The sequence below is a fragment of the Lichenostomus cassidix genome, chromosome 4 (genome assembly GCF_008360975.1).
Source record: "Lichenostomus cassidix isolate B80296 chromosome 4, HeHo_3.0, whole genome shotgun sequence".
Lineage (NCBI taxonomy): Eukaryota > Metazoa > Chordata > Aves > Passeriformes > Meliphagidae > Lichenostomus > Lichenostomus cassidix.
Genome location: NC_139484.1, coordinates 21589335 through 21608431, shown reverse-complemented (window position 1 = coordinate 21608431; position 19097 = coordinate 21589335). Strand labels below are relative to the sequence as shown.

General features: G+C 39.6%; 1 long non-coding RNA gene across 2 annotated transcripts; it reads left to right on the top strand.

Annotated features, from left to right (window-relative positions):
* Nucleotides 1–717: 717 nt before the first annotated feature.
* On the top strand, nucleotides 718–14745 carry LOC146438012 (uncharacterized). 2 transcript variants are annotated; one of them, XR_014851635.1, is made up of 4 exons: nucleotides 718–1472; nucleotides 4266–4427; nucleotides 6819–6950; nucleotides 14611–14745. It is a non-coding gene; the product is annotated as an uncharacterized LOC146438012 (long non-coding RNA). The 2 variants fall into 2 exon arrangements; XR_014851636.1 differs by lacking the exon at nucleotides 6819–6950.
* Nucleotides 14746–19097: the final 4352 nt, after the last annotated feature.

Here is a 19097-nt window from a genome sequence, read left to right as displayed (position 1 = left end):
GGGATATTCCTGTAATACAAGCACAGCATCAGATGCAAAACCAGATGATGTAGATCATGTTAAAAAACATCTGAATTATCATCATCACAGCACTTGGTCATCCACTCACTCACATTTTCCAGAGCCATACAGGTTGGCCTTAGACTTGCAAAAACAGGCAGCTGCACAAGGTGTCTCCTTGCACTGAAATTACTTTCTGGCTGCTTTGTCAACAATGTGGCTTCCCCTAGGCAAGTCTTGCTTGCCCTTGAAAGAGTTGCAAGACTTGTTCTGCACCATAAATATGATCAACGGATAGTGGGACAGATTTACTGCGCCTCAGCCCTGCTCTAATCTCTTCCTACAATATCATCAATATCCTCTGTTGCAAAAATTTCCCAGCACAACAGTGTGAGGCTGGAAATGTTTCCATTTGCTCTCCTGCAACTGAGTTGGTGGTTCCTGGCTTTTCCAGGAGGAAGAACGTTTCGAGGAGGGAAACAGGAATACATACAGCAGGTGTGAGTGGCATGGGGGTCTCCACAGGAGCTAATCAAGGATTCCCTGAGCATCCCCAGCTGCCACTGTGACTTTGTCAAGGCCTTTGGACAGCAGGGTCACTATGTAGAGGTCTCAGCTTTATGAGAGAATAACCATTCCCCGCAGAACTCATAAGGCAGTTACGCAATTGCATGACACCGGTGGAAGGCTTGGAAGGTAGGAAAAAATCACAGAATTCTGGTTGCCTTGTGCTTCCTGGATTAACTTAGCCACTGTCGTTTTCAGCTCTAAACCTCCTCTTTACCAGTGCTCTCCTTGTTCCTCATTTGCAGTAGGAGCTGTTGTGCTGTCTGGAACCAATTAGCATAAAAGTGCTATTTTTATTAATGTTGTTTCCTTCTTGCTTCAATTCTGCTGTGATTGAAGGCTTTCAAAGGTCAACCTGAGCATGTCAACAGGAGGGTGTATCAGGCACTGCAGAAATGCACTGATAAGCCCTGTAACAACTGCTTTTTAAGCTGGGCAGACAGTGAAAGAAATCCAGTATGAAACGGCTTGGAATAGAATATGATCAGCATGATGAAGCCTGTAATATCCAACCAGACTCCAGCTGCCTAAACAGAAATCAAACCTCAAAGATTTCCACATCATGAAAGGCATTTAAAGCCAGTGTGCTGGATTAAATTACAAACTTTTACAGATTTTCTACTTTTTAAAAAAACTTCTTGGACTTTGCCAGAGAATTTTTGGATTCCAAATGAAACATTTTATTGGCTGCTTACAAAGTCAAACATGTTTTGGTGGCATTTTTCATAGATTTGTTTCCTCATATCTATGGAGCCATAATCCTTTTGCAGGTTTTTCCTGATGAGGAGAACAAGTGATCAGTTTGGTCAGAAATCTAACCACAACCTGTGACGCTGAAAGACATTCCTTTTGGATAATCTCTGTGACATAAGCTCTACTGCAAGCAAACTAAGCAATGTCCAAAGGTATGCTAAGGGTTTCTTAATATAAGAATCCCACCTATGTCTCATATGGAGTATAAAAAGCTCATCTTAATGTCTGTACTGAAGTGAAACAGGAGTACTTAAACAAAATCAAGCAAACAAAAAAAAGGTTGATTTCTTCTATGAAAATATCATTAAATAATTATAGACTTAAACTATTTATCTGGACTATTAATTAATGGTCTGACTTGGTGATCTTAAAGTGATCTTAAAGATCTCTTATTTCTAACCTATAAGAGTCTATGATCTTCTGTCTAAAACCCTGACAGACCTAAGAGAATAATCTAGATCCTTCAGCAGACTATGTCATATCTATCCTGAAGTAAAGGGCAGTGTAAATTTGCTTCTGTTTTCTATTATCTTGTATATGTAATGTCATTTACTATATAGGACAATTTTAATAGATTAATGATACACAGAAGAAAGTCTTCCAGAAAAACTCTGAGGGCCAATCTTTAGCTGTCAGCTTCTGTTCCTATTTTTCAATGCTTAGACCTTGTTGGAAGTGAAGCCTCTTCAATTTATTTCCGATTACATCCAGAAAACAATGATCAAATCTCAAAAAGTGCCAAGCTCCTGACTGGCCCCCTTATACTGTTTTCAAGTCTGACTTTGACTGACACATGTATAAAATCAGTTCAGTAAGGAAACACAATTTTTCTCATGTTTTTGTTTATTTTATATAAAATTGTGTGTGTATTTAACCATCACTTCAGGATGTTAGCTCTGATCCTAGTTTTTGATATTATTAGTAATGAATTGACCAATCTAATCCTAAACAATTTCCTTGCTACATCAGTTTTCTTAGGAGGAATAATAACAATTATCACAAAAATCATAGTAACACAATTTTTAGATAAATGTCTAATTTGTGAATTATTATTTTGTTAAACCCTGCCCTTCTGATTATCCATTAGTTGACAACTAGTGGCCTTGAAGCTGTAACTGTAAATTTAATCTTAATTAGCATCTGATCTCACTAGTAATAACGATTATATTGACAATATCTAAATCACAAAATCCGGATTTTTTTGCTTAGTAAAGAGTTTACTTAAGTAAAGTCAGCATTTAATAAAGGGGGAACATGAACACATTATGTAACAGATATCTTTTTCATAATTATATAAAACAGCACATCTTCATGTGTAAAGTTCCATGTGGTTAAAAAAACTCAACCCACCAGCATTGAATTAAATGGGTTATGTTCCTGATTGTTTCACGTCATCATTTGAATAGCTGTATATATCAACAGAAAAGAGCATTAGATGAAGAACAAGCATAGCTATAAATCACCAAGTGAAGACATCTCTGTGAATGTAACAGAGTGATGAGGTGCCAGGAAATCATGGTTGTCTAATGGCTTCATTTATGTGGGCATTGGTGTTCACAAAAAAAGCTTTGGTTTTGTACTGGAAAAAACTCTGTAAATACAGCTGAAGTTACGTGACACTAGACGAATGTATACTCTGGAAGCAGCTGTCAAATGAAAATGGGGCAGTAAGTTTTCAAATTTTCTTAAGGACCCAAAAGAAAGAGTAGCCCAGACAAAGTAAGAAAAAGAGAGGACAGAGCCTGAATGAACCACACCCTGCAAGACTTTGATTACAAACAAAATACCATTGCAGATTATTGCAGCTGGTTTCCGTACATGAGCAGTTGCAGTTCTCCATGAAGCTGCCAGCAATGCTTGTCTGGGATAAGCCACTGGTTTCCTAACCCATTCCAACAGATTTCCCCTCATGAAACTCCCTGGGATCCCTGGGCTCCACCTCACCAGCCTCTCACCCCAGATGTAGCTTCATCTGAAGCCTGGCATGTGGTCAAGGGGATGACTGGAAGTGAGGAACTAAGTAGCACTTTGTGGAAAACCTACTCAGAGAGAAAATTATGTACATTCTTATTTTTTTGCTGTCAAGGCAAAAAGTAGAATCTGATTAATACTAAAACTGACATGACTTGTATCTGATGCTTATCTGTAAATCAGTTGCAGTGGCATGGTGATTCCATTGACATCCACAAAATTTGGTAAGCACTGGAGATGTCACCGGAAGGAAATGGTAGTGCAGGTGAGGTAAGAGCATGTAGGCACTGGATTTGGCTACGTTATTTTCATACCTCCTGTGATCTTGTGATCCTAAGCAAGGCCCATGGAATTCCTTATCTGCCTCTAGACCAGACTCTATTGCGAGAGCAAAACAAAACTCTGTTAAGCATGTGATGTCATTTAAATGTTGATTTTCCAGTTCTAGGAATATTCATCAAGGAAAAAACCCTAAATATAAATAAAGCAAGGAAGCAAGCATGAGGCAGAGGATTATTAGATGAAGGCATAAGGAATACACAGGTAGATCTTGCATAATTATAGAATAATGTTACATAGTGGCCACCTGTGAGTAAGAGCACATTTAAGAAATACCTTCTTCATTCAGGAATTCTGGCAGTGTAGTTTGTTACTTGCATGTTCTGCTATGAATAGAATACACACAATTATTTTTAGTAGCACTTGGCTTAATAATAGTGGTATGCAGGGATTTGGTGCATAACATTTTATGATAAGTTGCCATATAATTTGAAAGTAATGTGATGCCTTCTGCTTCTTGTGCAATGAGCCTGCTCAGGCTTTGAGAACAGTTGGGAAAATTGTTTCTGCACACAATATTTTGCTATCTGTCTCCTACAGCTTCTGAAATCAACATGCAGTTTTGCATGCAACATCATCTTAGTTGCAGGGCTGACCATTGTAAAAGATACCTTATTTTTGTTAAAATCTTTTAGGCGTCCCAAACCTCAGAGGACAACAAAAATAGAGCCTTTGTAGAGAGTTTTAGGCACTGGCCCCAGAACTGCAATTAACTCAGAAAAACTGCACAGAAAGGGAGAAAGAAGGCATGCCAAGAAAATAAGATGAGGATTTGAATCCTGCATCTCAATGGAAAAGTGAGTACAGATTCCACCATGTCACAGCATGAGTCTATCGGGAGCACTTTTGTTCACCCTAAAACATCCTGTGAGACTCCCTCTTAATATTATATGATCCTTGCCAGCTGAGAACTGTTGCCACTGTTCCCTCCAAATACCATTATTTCACATACAAGTGATTAAGGGAAACGTAAGGTACTTTATTGCCTCAAAGACTAGGACAGTTCCATTTAAAGCAAGGGGAAAGGCTTCCCATGCCTTCAGTCACATCCAGTCTGATCCCAGGGGAGCTCTCTCTCCTTCTGCTGCTGCTTCTAGTGACTCTTGCTTGTTACTGCTACTGTGCCTCGAATAGGGGAGAATAAGTGAACATTTCACATCCATTTATCAGTCACAAAATGAAAGGCAAAAGCAGAACCTGTGAAATGCACTCCCAGGAGAACATAGAGAAAATGTGACCATTTAAATTGCATTTAATGCCCTCTGTCATAATGTCACGTGTGTGCACTACAAGCAGCAAAGGAAGGGATGCCTGAATGATTTCAGGAAGAAATCTCCCCACAAGTCATTGCCAGAAAAATGGGAGGCAGTTTGAATTCAGTTCCTATTATTTAACCTTACCACTATAAGATCAGTAAGCAAAAAGCAGAAGCTGACCTGCTGCAGAGGTGTGCTACACTGCTTAAAATATCATTTGCCACATAGCATTTATGTCTAAACTGCTTGATACATGCACCAGCCCAAATTACCTGGGTCCCAGCCCTTCCCTAGCCAACCTGCCATGGTTTCTCCACATCTCCTGTGGCTGATTTTCCTCCCCCAATAAACAAGGAACTGGGGAAGGGGGTGTTGTGTATATCCAAACCTGATCCTCCAAAATAAGGGTGGCATCAGGATACACGACTTGATCTGTGATCTCGGAAGTACTTCCAGGTGCTGCATACTAAACATACCCAAAGAGTGCTCTGGCAGAAAGCCTAGATCTCGTGGTATGGAAGAACTGTAATAAGCTGTTGACGATGCATATATGGAGATTGCATATAGAAAATTTTCTAAAACTTCTTTAACTCAGCTTCTTCCAGAGCATTGGACACCCCATATGTTTTTTCTTAATTGTTCCCTCAAAACAAATAATTGTTAAATCCATACATATTTTGCATGCATCTTCATAGGGGAGGAGCAGAACAAGCCCATACACAGCATTTTCAGGTTGAAAGCATCTAACAAGCATCAACTAATTATGCTATTTAGAATAAAAAGAAGAGGGACTCATCTGCATAGCTATAGACAAGCTAGTTACCCTTGTCTCCCTCTCAGTCAAATGGCATCTAGGCAATACAGAAAAGAGTCTGGGGCACTGTTCATCTCATCCTAAAGCAGCCACCAAAGGTACATCCCACGTATGTAACCTAAAAACCACCTTTTTCTCTCTACTGACTCTAAGGTGAGTCGGCTCTGGCTGCCCTAACTGTGGGAGCTCAATTATATCCAGCTAGGAAGGCAACCATTTCAATAATTTTAATTGCCTGAAGAAAGAATAAGAAATTTCACATGTACAGTAGAATACATCCAAAGAAATATTTGTAAAAAATATGTTTCTCCTGGTAAATTCAGCAAATGGATTGGATATTTGTTGTTCTGTGATTTTTACTTCTTAAAAGACTTGTTTACTCAACTCTGCAGGGATTTTGTTTCATGTTACGAATGATAACTCTAATTTCTTCAGTCCAAAATGCTGATAACATTAGCTATTTTTACTGCCCATGAAAGGCAATTTCCTTGACAGCAATCTGGTGGTCAAAACTGATCATCCCTATATACTTTCAAATTATATCATCATTCTTAGCGTATTTCTGTGCCATTTAAATACCCTGCATATCTGCTTCTTCTACAAGAAATCGTGTTCATTTGTTAGGAAAAAAAAATTTAAAAGCCTTACAAAGAGAAGCAGCAGCTGACATGTAAGTTAGTCATACTTCCTTGTGGCTTGCCTCCTAAAGACATGCATGGCCAATCTGCTCATAAAATCCCCAGGCACACTGTTAATAGCAAAGGAGTCAAAGGCTGTGGTTTAAACTCTTCGCAAAACTTCTCAAAGTTTTCAGGTAATAAATATAATAAGCTAAATATTAATGGTTCAGCAATAGAGAAGAGGCAACAACCAAGAAGAGAAAGGCAGTGTCACATAACAGTTTGGTAGCAGATGATCCAAGGAAGCCTCTTTGAGCTAGGGCTGTAGCCAATGCCACAGTGAGCAGCACCATTAGCCATATGGGAGTCTAAGATTTGGAAGGATGGTTCCAAGTACAATCCCACCCCCTCATCTCCTGGCTCCTAAGGGAAAAGGGCAACAAAGCATCTCCATTTCAAATCTTACCCAGTTTTAAAGGATATATAATTTTTTTTTAGTCTTTGTGTATGAGTACAGCATTTCCACAGTGAGCCCTCTGCTCCCCAGGAGCATGGAAGAAAGAGTGACTATGACTCAGGATGGTGACGCTGCCTTGGCACTGGGGGAGGCTCCCACAGCAAAGCTCAGAGGTGATCCATGGCCCTTGAATGCAATTTAGGGCAACAACCAGATGCCTTAAACTACAAGGAGAAGAAGTCATATGGAGTAGCAATTGAGCCATTTTGTTGAGCAAGAACAATGAATTCTCCATACCGAAAGCATGGAGAGCCCAAAGTCTTCCAGTTCCAGGCTATCACCAAATCACTCCACAAGGAGACAATTAGCTCAGCTCAGTGTGTTGTTATTGTTTACACACAGCTATAGATAGACAGATACATAAACAGTGCAGCAAACATTTTCTCTCACACAATGTATTTGTCCTTACATGGCAGCTTACTTCCATGCTTTTTTCTAATAGGGTTGCAAATGAAGGGGGGGAAAAAATACTGCGATCTTCAAGGAGAAACAAGTTTGGCAGCAAGAAGAAAAGGAGATGAGTAATACTTCTGTTTCTGCTTTTCAGAAGGGTTTATTTGAAAGCTCTGTTGTACCCAAAGTGTTGACTCACCCATGACACTTTTCAGCATCTACATTCACCCTGAAGCAAAGCAAGCTTCTATATGGAGCAGCAAAACAGGGTTGCACTGGGGAACAGTGAGGGGTTCATATAGTTTGTACATGGGAGTATAGTTGGAGGAGCTGTGTAGCAAATCTGCTCATTTTACAAGTTAAAAGAAAAAAAGGAAAAGCGAAAAATTGCTTTTAACTTTCAGCCTGGCAAAATGAATTTAAAACATGAAAGCCAAAATGGGTTTATTCTTTCCTGTAGATGATTGCTGGTACCAAGGTGCCTGAGAGACAGATTGTCCTAGGAGGAGTTGGCCTCCTCAGCTCAGCTTCCTCATCTGTATTACTCATCAGGGTTAGTAAGTTTAAAGATCAGTAAAACCTTTTTCGTAGCCAAGGTCATCAGATGTAGCTCTGAATGCAGCAAAATTGGGGGACAACTTGCCATTCTTGACATTCCTTTTTCAAAGCAGAGCTACACCTCTCAGAGTCCCTTGTTTTCTACACACGGGAAAAGACTTCTGCCTTCTCCCACTCCTGCGTGATAAAACTGGGTTCTCTCTGTGGACTGTAAGTAAATTCCCACCTTCTACTGGGACAAAATGCTTAGAAGAGTTCAGAAAATTGACAGCCATTTCTAGGAACTGCTCTGAAAATTTACTCTCAATGATTTTAGTATACCATGCATAATTTTTCTTTTGCTGCTTAGTAATAGTTTGTTGCTTGCTGCAATTAATATTGTTTGCATTTAATTCACTGAAGTGAGTTGAATGCTGATATGTTTTCAAGTGTTTCAAGTAAAATAGAAACTGAGAACTGAGATTAGAAGTCATTCTCAAAAAGAAAAACTTGGAGCCTAATCTTCTGACTACAAGTGTGTATGAGTAACTTGACAGAGTATTTGGAAATATTTTGAAAGATCTGAGTACTTTGGAAGTTTTCTTGAACATAAAACACGATACTGCAAATGTATATAAATAATGTAAAATCAGAAATACGATACTTATGTATCTGTTTTGCTTGTCATATCAAGATTAAAAACCATTATGACTTCAGAGATCAAAACCAAAGTGCAAATAATGAATAATAAAAGCAACCATCTCATGACAGTCAAGTGGTCACAGAGCAAGTAAAAAATTACCTTATCTGCAGAAACAAAAATAATTCTGATAACAACTTGCCAGCCAACAAGGGAACCAAAATAGCAAAGTATGAGATGAAAACTTAATATCTAGATGAGATCAAATGTCAAGATGTCATGCAGGAAAATGAAAGAATGGGAGAAGAAGAGCTCCAGCTTCAGGCTTCCAGGATCATGTATGTAATAGCCATAACTGTAGCATGTCTGCTGCATCTTACAGCAGTTCAAATGATCCAGACTGAGTTAATAATGATCTAGACTGAGCACAAATATTAATTTGTTATCCAAATCTGAAAGAGAATATCCAACCTCCTAGACAGAAATATTATCACATTTTATAATTCTGACAGCAGAATTATAATTAATTCACAGAATGCAGATTTAAAGGTGGTGAAAGACACACATATAGATCTATAGATATATGAAAGGCACTCAGAAAAGAAAATATATTCATGCACTACAACTAACCACTAGCAATAAAAGTCTCCCAGGAGGTCTGTGTAAATCTTCTCTTTACTGGAAGTCTAAAATAAGAGGGAAGAAAGAAGGAGTGAGTTACCTTTTCTTCATCCCCTTTCCCAGAACACCTGCCAGTGACCACAGGGACTCAGGGATGAGCAGGCCAGAAGGTGAGACATCCACACAAGGTTCAGCCACAGCTCTGAATGGCATCACATGGCACTGTGCAAAATACCTGCTCCAAATCTCAGCACAGCAAAATTCTCAGCATCAAATATCTTCTGGTTGTTTCTAGGGAAGTACCCAAAAGCCTGGGGGGTTGATTTTTGAGTATAAAACTGTGCTACAGATCATAATGTCTCTGAATTCACAATACAGCACTGCTAACCTGCATGAGACCAATTGCTTTTTGGGAGCAGCTTACACTGTGCTGCAAGTTGGTTTGTATTGAAAGGTGAAACTACTGTTGGGGAAAATACATGTTTTCTCCAGTCTCATTTCCCATGACTACACTGGTCCTCCAGTGAAGATGTTGGTGAACAGAAGACAGAAAGACTGATACCCAGGCAACTGAGTCCAGCCAGATAGTTAAAGACAGACTAAATAATAAAATTGTATCTATTGAAATCAGCCCCTCCCCACCAAATTAAACAGCAAGCCTCAGCTTTGACAGAAAGAATGAATGTCCCTCATGCACAAGAGATAATACCATGTATTACAGTACCCTCTAGTGACTCCTACCACAGCTGGGTTTCAGCTAGCATTCAGCACATCCCACCATGGATCCCACCATGGCAAAAGTGCAAGCCCCAGAGTGCTCCAGGGCTGCTCTTGAATGTAGAGAAATCAGTCTCCAGCTTTTTTTCTTAGGAAGAGTAACACTGAGTGTTGAGTGCTCATTCACTTCTTGTTTGCTCCAGGGTTTGACTTCCTTAATTCCAAATAGCCAGCTTTTAAAACCTATGTGAGCCAGCAGCTAGACACTCACTATTCTTTGATCTCACAGTATGAGCTTCCTACACAGCAGGAAGCTGATATTTTTTCATGTCAAAATCCAGTCATATCTCAGAAGGAAACAAAAATAAGCTTTTTCTTCTCTGCCCCAGTTTTCATCACAAAACCTTTGGCCCCTGTTGCTTTCATAAGATCTTTCCTCCCTGTCTGACACATGAACTGTGGGAAATCTTTCCCAAGTGTGATTAAGCCCTTCCCATCAACCCATTCCAAAAGCTGCTTTGGATTCAGTGTCCCTCTATTCAAACACCCCCTTCCCCTCCCGTGGGTTTTAACTCAGGAGCTGGCAAAAAATATTAATATCACCTGAATGGCCTGGCCTTGAAAGGTCATCTTCAAAGGTATTGTAACTCCCTTCTTGACTGGTGTTCTATACAGCAGACTGGAAAGAAAAGGAAACTTCAGCTAGCTTTGTGCCTGATTTCCTTACTTTTTAACCGCATTTCTTTGTTATTCCGGTTTCTTGAAAATAGTCAAAGACATTTTCTGACTTAGATCACAGGTAACACAAAGAGACTGGTATTAGCAAAGTGAAAGGGTCTAATATCTGTAGGGTTCCATGTGTGCTATATATTTTCAATAGTTGCAAACTCCACCTATAACGAGATCTAACTGCTTTTCTCTTCAAAGTTACAGACCTAAGGCTTTGAAACAGTTGCATTTTAGCTAATGGACCATAAAGCCAGTCACAATTTAGGCAAGAATGTTTTGAGGGTGAAGAGGAGCTTTTGGGAGAGAGTTTCAGGCTTTCTTCAGAAACTTTACATCTCATGGCTGAACAGTTGTTCGTGCAGGCGTAGCTGGAAAAATGTGCCGAGCAGGCTGTCAGAGAGGCATAAATGCTTCTTGAATGGATTTATGGATGGATACCTGAGCAGTCAGCACTGCATGATGTGATATTGAGCTATTTTAATCCTTTAGTCTGTCCATTTATGCCTTTGGTCCCATTCCCAGAATGGCTGAGTCACATTTATGAACTTACGGCGGTGGCTGCGAAGGGAGCAGGATGCCAGTGCTCCAGCCCTGAGCTGGGTCTGCCGATGCTGTGTCCTCACCATTCCCAGAACTATCACAGAAAACTCCACCTGGTCTGTTTTATTTAACACAGGAAGCCACTCCACAAACAGCTCTACATGTCATCTCCAGGGCGTGGATACAGCACCTCCAAATTCTCCGAGTCCCCAGATATCAGCTGGGGTATCAGAAGCTTTTCTGACTTTGGTCTTGAGGATGAGCAGACAGCAACACAACAGGCAGCTCTCATGACTCAACCTTGATGCTAGGCAAATTGGGTAGTCAAATAATTCACTGTAATTCACCCTAACAATTCCAAATACCACACACTCCTGATTCCCTGGCAAGCTACCTCATGCAGGATACGATATATTTTTTCAGCAGTTTCAAACTGCCAAAAATTTGGTATTATTTCTCAAACAGGAAATAAATTAAGGAAGGATATGAGAGGTAAATGAAAACATGTCACAGAATGAAAACATAGTTCAAAAGCTCTTAATAAATTAAAAGTTACAAAAGGCAATTTACAGAGTGTTTTATGTATGTCACTACGATGAGGTTTTATTGGTGTGATATCATAATTTGGCTGTCTCTGATCCCTTTCTTGGCAGCAATAGCTCCAAAGACATTATGTGCTGATCATGCCAGCTCAGAAAGCTGAATGCCAGAGGTCTGCTTTATTTGGGCAGTAATCAAGAGGACTTGTAGGTTTACCTAAGAACCTCCACATCAATTCTCATAGCACAAGGTCTTGGAGACTTTCTTTTTTGAGTTTAGTAATTGATTTTGTGCAGAGAAACTTAGTAAAGTTGTCAGGATTTGCTGTCTAAATTGCATGGTTTTCTGTTGTTTTCCAAATTTCCCATGGAATTATCTGTGTTTACAAATATGTCCAGATTTTACTTTGAACATTCTCCCCTCCTCCTGCCCCTAAAGATAAATGAATTCCCAAACATGTTTGTACTTGCAAATTCATAGATTTATACACTTCATGCCACTTTAATCCCTATTAAACTAATTTGAAGTCATGTCAGGCCAGCTATCCACAGTAAAATGGATTAGATAAGCCAGTTGATCAGATCTAGAAAGGACTTCAGGCACTTTTTCTGTCTAGCCTCCATGAATTTAGAGTACTATTTTCATACAAATAATTTTGTTCTCTTTAATTCCTTTGTGATTAAGCTAATTCACAAATAACATTGGTTCTTAGAGAATCATTAGTGTAAAGCAGAGCAGACAAGGCTTTTAATTAGGGCTTTTCATACCTCCTCTATCCATTTGGTAATAAAATTACTTCTGCATTAATTGGTTAGTTATTTTAATTTACACAGCAGTAAGTGCTGATATACACTGGCCATAAACATCTTTGCTAAATAATTTTTGAAGTACAACTGATATTTATTTCCTGGAGAAGTGGAAGATGTTTTGTTTGAAAGCTTTCTGACGTATGAGCTGTAGCTCCTGACAGTCATTCTCACCATAACATAATAGACTTCCAAGTGAATTTTAAGGAACCTAACATTCATTTCAACTTTATTTTTACTTCTGCTATAGATTTTCTTATTGCTAAAGGAATACACAGGTTCTTTGGGTGTCTTAAAGTTATGTATAAGACTGCTGTAAAAAGACAGTCTTCAATTTCAAAAGAATAGTTATATAGCAAAAATTAAGTTCTGTGTTCTAATTTTATTTATACTTCTGTTAGTTTTTGACACAAAGACATAAACGGAGATACTTCAGCTTACTTAAGTGATTTGTCATTTTAAATGATTGTCGGGAAATCAGGTTCTCATGCATTTTTAAAATAGAACAAATCCACATTCATCAGGCCATGCGGAGACCAACAGAAGAGCTTGCGTGAAAGTGAAAACAAAAATTAAATTTTCCAATAGAAGTTTAGAGCAAAGTGTTTGATGCTCAAGAAAGACCAGTTTTGAGCTTAGGCTTGCAGTGTGTGTTAATCAAGTTTATCACGTTTGATCATAGCTGTTAATATTAGCAGTCATTTCCAAATGCTCCTCCAACAACAGGGAAACACAAGTAACTAAGAAAACGCGAGTATTAGTGAAATAATGTCAAGTGGTATCTCCCATCCCATGGTAAAGCACCTAGTGGCTGACATTTGGAGTACAAAAATGACAATTACTACTGAACAATTCCATTTTCTCCGCATCAGTAATTTAGAAATTTCTGAAGCCAAATATATGTTTCCAGTTGAATTTATTTGGTTTATATGGTGCTCAAAAAGAGGCCAGAAGAAAAAAAAGCATTTTTTTCCCCTAACTAAAAACAACCTCATTGAGGCATTTATTTTTACAAGTTACAGCACTCTGACACAGAAAAATCATTAAGTGAATGTCACCCATTCTGCTCATTGAATGAGGCCAACATCCTCTGGGAAGAAAAAGCGAAAATAACATGCAATCATGTGGTCACAGGCTGCATATTTGGGACATTTTGCAACTCTGGAATATTTGATTTTTTGGAAGGTTTACCAATCCCTTCAGACACTTTTTTGCATGCTGTGCTTGTAAGTCTGCTTCGTCCATCCTTTTCCCTTCCCACACCTTTTGCCTCTCCTAGCTGCTGCTTCACATCTGCCGTGGGGCTGAAATTCTTTGTGGCAGGAAATATATCTGTGGAAAAGTCTGGATGAAAACCAGAATACAAACAGTATCACAACAGGTAAAACAAGGCCAACCTAAGTCACCCTTTTGAGCCGCAAACCAGCATTTTAAGATAGAGGAATCCATTGCATTTGGGAAGAGTATATTGGGCATATACCAAGTATAGAACATGGTGGGAATATGCTGCTGTCAAGGTGAGCTTTGCACTGAGCCTTCAGGAAAGTTTTAACCCAAACAATGATAATCAACAGAGATAGTGACAAATGGAAAGGAAGTGGGGAAGAATAGTGACATTTGGTGCTGAACCATATGTGCGTGGTTTGAAAGACATGACTGAATTGTTTTTGGTGCTCTATTATTCTGACATTTAGAATGAGGCAAGTTTCCATTTCCATTAATGTACTGCCAACTCAAAGGGGAACTGTCGCAAATTTGAGACTAAAGAAAGCTGTTCCTCAAACTTCTCTTGAGCATAATCAATGCCCTCACTAAGCAACAGAGTAGTGTCACAGTGTAGACTCCAAATGATTATTGTGCTTTCTGCATGTTTTATACCTTACTGTGATATGGCATAAGCTGCCTTTGACAAAAGACCACAATTTTATACATGAATGGACAACAACCAATGCAAAGGAAGGCTGTTGGCCAAAATTTTCTGATTGCTAACCTGGCACTGGGAAAGCAATCCAGCCTTGGGTGGAGGATGTTCAGGTGAAAGAATCTAAAAGCCTAAAACCTTACAAGTTTGGAGGAAAAGTACAATGATAATCAGTTTCCTTTACAACTTCTTTAAGTAGCTGCCAATGTTTACAAAAAAAAAAAAAAAAAGGGAGAGGGAGAAGAGAGAGAGGGGCTGAAGGTAGCACTAGGTGATCCAGGATCTAGTGATGAGTCTCTGTACTCATAGATTTTCCCTCTTTGAAACAGCTCCTGGATGCTGAAACTCCCACTCCACCTGGAAGCACATGTTCGATGTCCAGCAGCTTTACAAGCAACCTGAATTCAAAGGACTCTCCTGACCTTGTGTGATGAGAGATGAGCACAATGCTGGTGACATCACTTAGAGATCAAAACTGAAGGGATGATTTTGAGAAAAATCATCCATGCACGTTTTATTTGCTAATGAACGTTTCCCTCTTGTGACTACTTAGTCTCTGAAACTTTGGTGGTAGTAGTTCAATTTCATTCTCCCTAGGAGGCAGTGACTGTTCTTCAGTAAAGGAAAAAATCAGACTGCCTGTCAGCTCAATGTCATACTGATTGCATGTAAAATTATTATTATTTGTTTGGCAGGGGGTTGGGGTTTTTTTTGTTTAATCTGGCAGGAGTTTGAGAAAGTCTCCAGGTAATGAATGAACTCCAGCATTATGTAGCACATATGAAGCTCAGAGTTTGTCAGTTCACCTAGGAATAGCAGAAGAACAAATGCACCAAGCTCTGTGCCCTGTTATTACCACTAACGAGTGCTAAAACACAACCTCAGGCTGATCCTGCTTCCCAGATCCTCTTGCCACTCATTCCTGAAACTCTCCCTCAGCCCCTCAGAAATCAATTTCCTTGCTTGCTTCACAAATTCCCTCATGCCCATCCAGGACCTTAGTGCTATCCCTTGTATTTTGCTTTTCAGTTTGGACCAAATTCCTCATTTTTTATCAACTTGAATCTTGCAGTCTTCATTGTAGTATTTTTCCATTCTGCTAGGATAAAAAAAGATAAGGAAATATACAGGAGTAAACACATTATGTATCTACCTTGATTTTATATAAATTCATTTATTGTCAGAGAAGATGCAAGACTGGCATCTGAAGTTCTTCATTCACCCACAGAGCAAGTGATATAAAGATTAAATGCCCTGTAATAATGAAGTGCAAACTCCCTCTAAACACTTCTCCACTTGGCCTCAATAATGGACCAAATGGAGGAAACAGATCATACTATGAATAAGAGCTAAGAATAACCAGTAGAAATGTCAAGAGGCACAGTTTGAGTATAAATCACATAATTTACCTAACAAGGAATCATAGAACCACAGAATGGCTTGGGTTGGGAGGGACCTTAAAAATCATCTCACTCCAATCCCCTTGCCATGGGCAGGGACACCTTTCACCAGACCAGGTTGCTCAAAGTCCCATCCAGCTCGGCCTTGAACACTTCCAGGGATGGGACATCCATAACCTCCTCGAGCAACCTATTCCAGTGACTCACCACCCTCACAGTAAAGAATTTCTTCCTAATATCCGACCTAGACTTGCCCTCTTTCAGTTTGAAGCCATTCCCCCCTCCCTGTCACTCCATGCCCTAGTAAAAAGCCCCTCTCCAGCTCTCCTGTGGCCCCCTTTAGGTGTTGGAAGCTGCTCTCAGGTCTCTCCAGAGCCTTCTCTTCTCCTGCCTGAACAACCCAAACTCTCTCAGCTTGTCAGAAAATAATACAAACGCAGTTCATGGAAGTAATGGAGGTTTGTGAACTGAGCATTGAATTTAACTCTCCTTAGATGCTGGGTAAAACAAATTAGGAATGAAAAAAACACATATGAGATAGGGGAGGTAAAATCTGAAAGCAGGAAAAAAAATCAACAGAAGAATGAAAAAAGGCAATCCAGTGGCCTGCCTGCAATGACCACTGACAAAAGTTTCTGTGGAAATAAGCTGTAACGTCTGTGCCATTTGACATAAGAAGTCAAGAAACCATCCTCTGGAGCAGTTTCTTGTAGTTATCATTCTGCTCTGCATTTCACTTGCTGCCATTTGGTCCACAGAAACCACCCACTGAACATTTGCCTTTGAAGTGCATCACCTTCTCCCAAGTAGCATGAGTGACTTCTTGGGTCTCTCTCAATTTGCCACAGACAGCTTCTGAAATCTCCAAATTGTGAGCTACTTCTCCTTTTTTTTTTTTTTTTTCGTGTGGAATTGCTTCAACATCTTATGTTCAAACCAGCAACCGTGGAGGGAAAGAACTGCTGGCTCGGGTTAGCCTGGCAAGACCAGACCAAGAGTGAACATGATGATCATAGACAAATGATCAGAATATTGATAACCTCTATTCAATACCTTGCACAGCTGCAGACACTGACTACCCCAGATTTCCTTTAAAAGGGATGGGGGGTTTTTATGTGTTTAATTCATGATGTACAAAACATTGGAAAATTATCCAGGCATACTACTTACTGCATCTTACAGTCCAATCTTTGACTCTCTGGAAAGTTTCTCAGTCACCTAAGACCAGTCATTTCTTCATATGAAGGTTACTGTATTTTATGTTCAGTATTTGCATTATTAGTCTCCCAATCAAACAGATTTCTTCCATCTGGCTGACAATTATTGTACTATTTGATAAACCTCTCATAAATCCTCTGCATTTTGTTTTATGCTCCCTTTCATGAAAGAATTGCTGCATGAAAACATTTGTTGCTGAATTTAGAGTTATAAAGTTCAGAAATTTCACATGAAAAAAATTATAGGCATGAATTTCTGCCATTCTCGCGAACATAGCTGCTAAATTTTTCTTTTCCAGATCCTAGTGGAAGCTGTTTTTTGTTTATTTCAAGGAAAGCCCTTTCTGCCCATGCCTACTGTCTGGGTTATCATTTGAGAGAGAGTTTGTGGACACACTAACTTCAATATAGTTTGGATGAATTCATGGCACTGAATATTCATACAGCGTATGATACAGACACTGAACCCAATTTAGTAAATGAATACTTGTAATTTCACCAAAGCCCCTCTGAGAGATTATTATGCAGATTTATGAAGGAATATTGCTGAAGCAATTCTTGGCTGTGTTTTCAGTCACTGAGGACTTAAAGTATGTAAACCTAAAATAATTTCAGACTTATTTACTGTCATTGCTTTCATCTTCTGAACCCTTCTGACATTATTTCTCTCACTGGTTTGTATCCAGAACCCCCTCTGCTCTCCTTGCCCTTGAGCAAAGAGCCAGTGTCAGAACACCTACAAGTGTTGCCAAGTTACTCCCAACAATATCCTTGCTGCCACAATACCAGCAATCTGCTCTAATCCTGCTGCTGCAGAATTTCACTGCAGGCAAAGGGATGTATGGACACAGCCATGAGGCCAGAATCACCCAGCTGGAGATGCAGACACCAACACACAGCCACACGGTGAGCAGAACTTCACACCTCTTCTGTAGGGCGCAGGTTACCTCACTGTTTTGGGACCACTGCTCTCATAAAAGGAGGAATAATCAGGCTGAGGAACGATGGAGATACTTGACCCAATGGCATATTACAGTTCTTTAAAATTCAACAAGTGTGCCATAGGTTATTGCCTGTGTTACTGATTTTATGGGCAGTATCTATTTTAGTGCTACAGACCCAGCTTCCCATACCCACCATAACACCTTCAGCTTCATCCCTCTGTGACAGAAAGAAAACTCTCTGCCACTTGCTGAAAGTCTCTTGAAAAATTCAGCTCAGTATCCCTCACTCTAGTCAATGATTCCTCTCCTGCCCCACTCATTAAGGGGATTAATCACAGCTGGACTAATGGGCACAGAGCCAGATCCTGAATCCTTATTCATATTGCATCATTTGTTCCTCATCAGTTGGAGTCCTACCTCACACGAGATGAGGTAACACATGGGTAAAGACTTTGGAATGTGTCCCACAGGCTTCAGAAGGCTACAGCAACAGTTAAATTTTAGCATACTGTAAATACCACGGCTCTTCTCAGCTACATTTCTTGGTATACAGTGTAGTAACATATGCTACATGGAAGTGAATTGTAAAGGCCAACTTCTGCTCTTGGATTCAGATCTCCCTGACTTCAGTGAGACTGAAAAGCAAGGGAGCCTGGTGACACCTGCAAGCAGCAAGTAACCATGGCAAAGTCTCCATGGGGGAGTGGAGGGAAAGATCAGCAAAGAATTCCTGAAGGGTTCTCATGCTTCACAGGAATTGTCATCCTTAGGCTCATTTCAGCCACGTTTTGTGTGGTGAACATGCACAGTGTACTCCTTCCACAAATTAATACACATTATGATAAAGGCAAGTGAAGACTACAGGCCAAAAAGCAGGAAAATCTGCATGTCAGAGAGATAGCAATGAAAGAAGAGAACTGGAGATAGACCATGATGGGAAAAGCACCTATTTTTCTATTTTTTACTAAACTGTAATATATGAATTTATCTAAAAAAGTTTTCCTGTTTCATCCTTCCTAATATTTCTCTATGTATTTCTTCTTTTTTTTTCCCCTTGGTTTCTCTTTCTGTCTTCATTTCTTCATTCTCTGATCCTCTGTCTTTTTCTTCTTGTGCCTCTCTGCTTGATTGACTGTCAAGCTAGATATGGGAAGAGGGAACTATCTTTGAAAATGTCAAAGAGTAGCTGCGAAAAGACACATATTTGCACACTTTGCATGAAACATGTTCAACTCTACAGGGATAGAATCCAAGA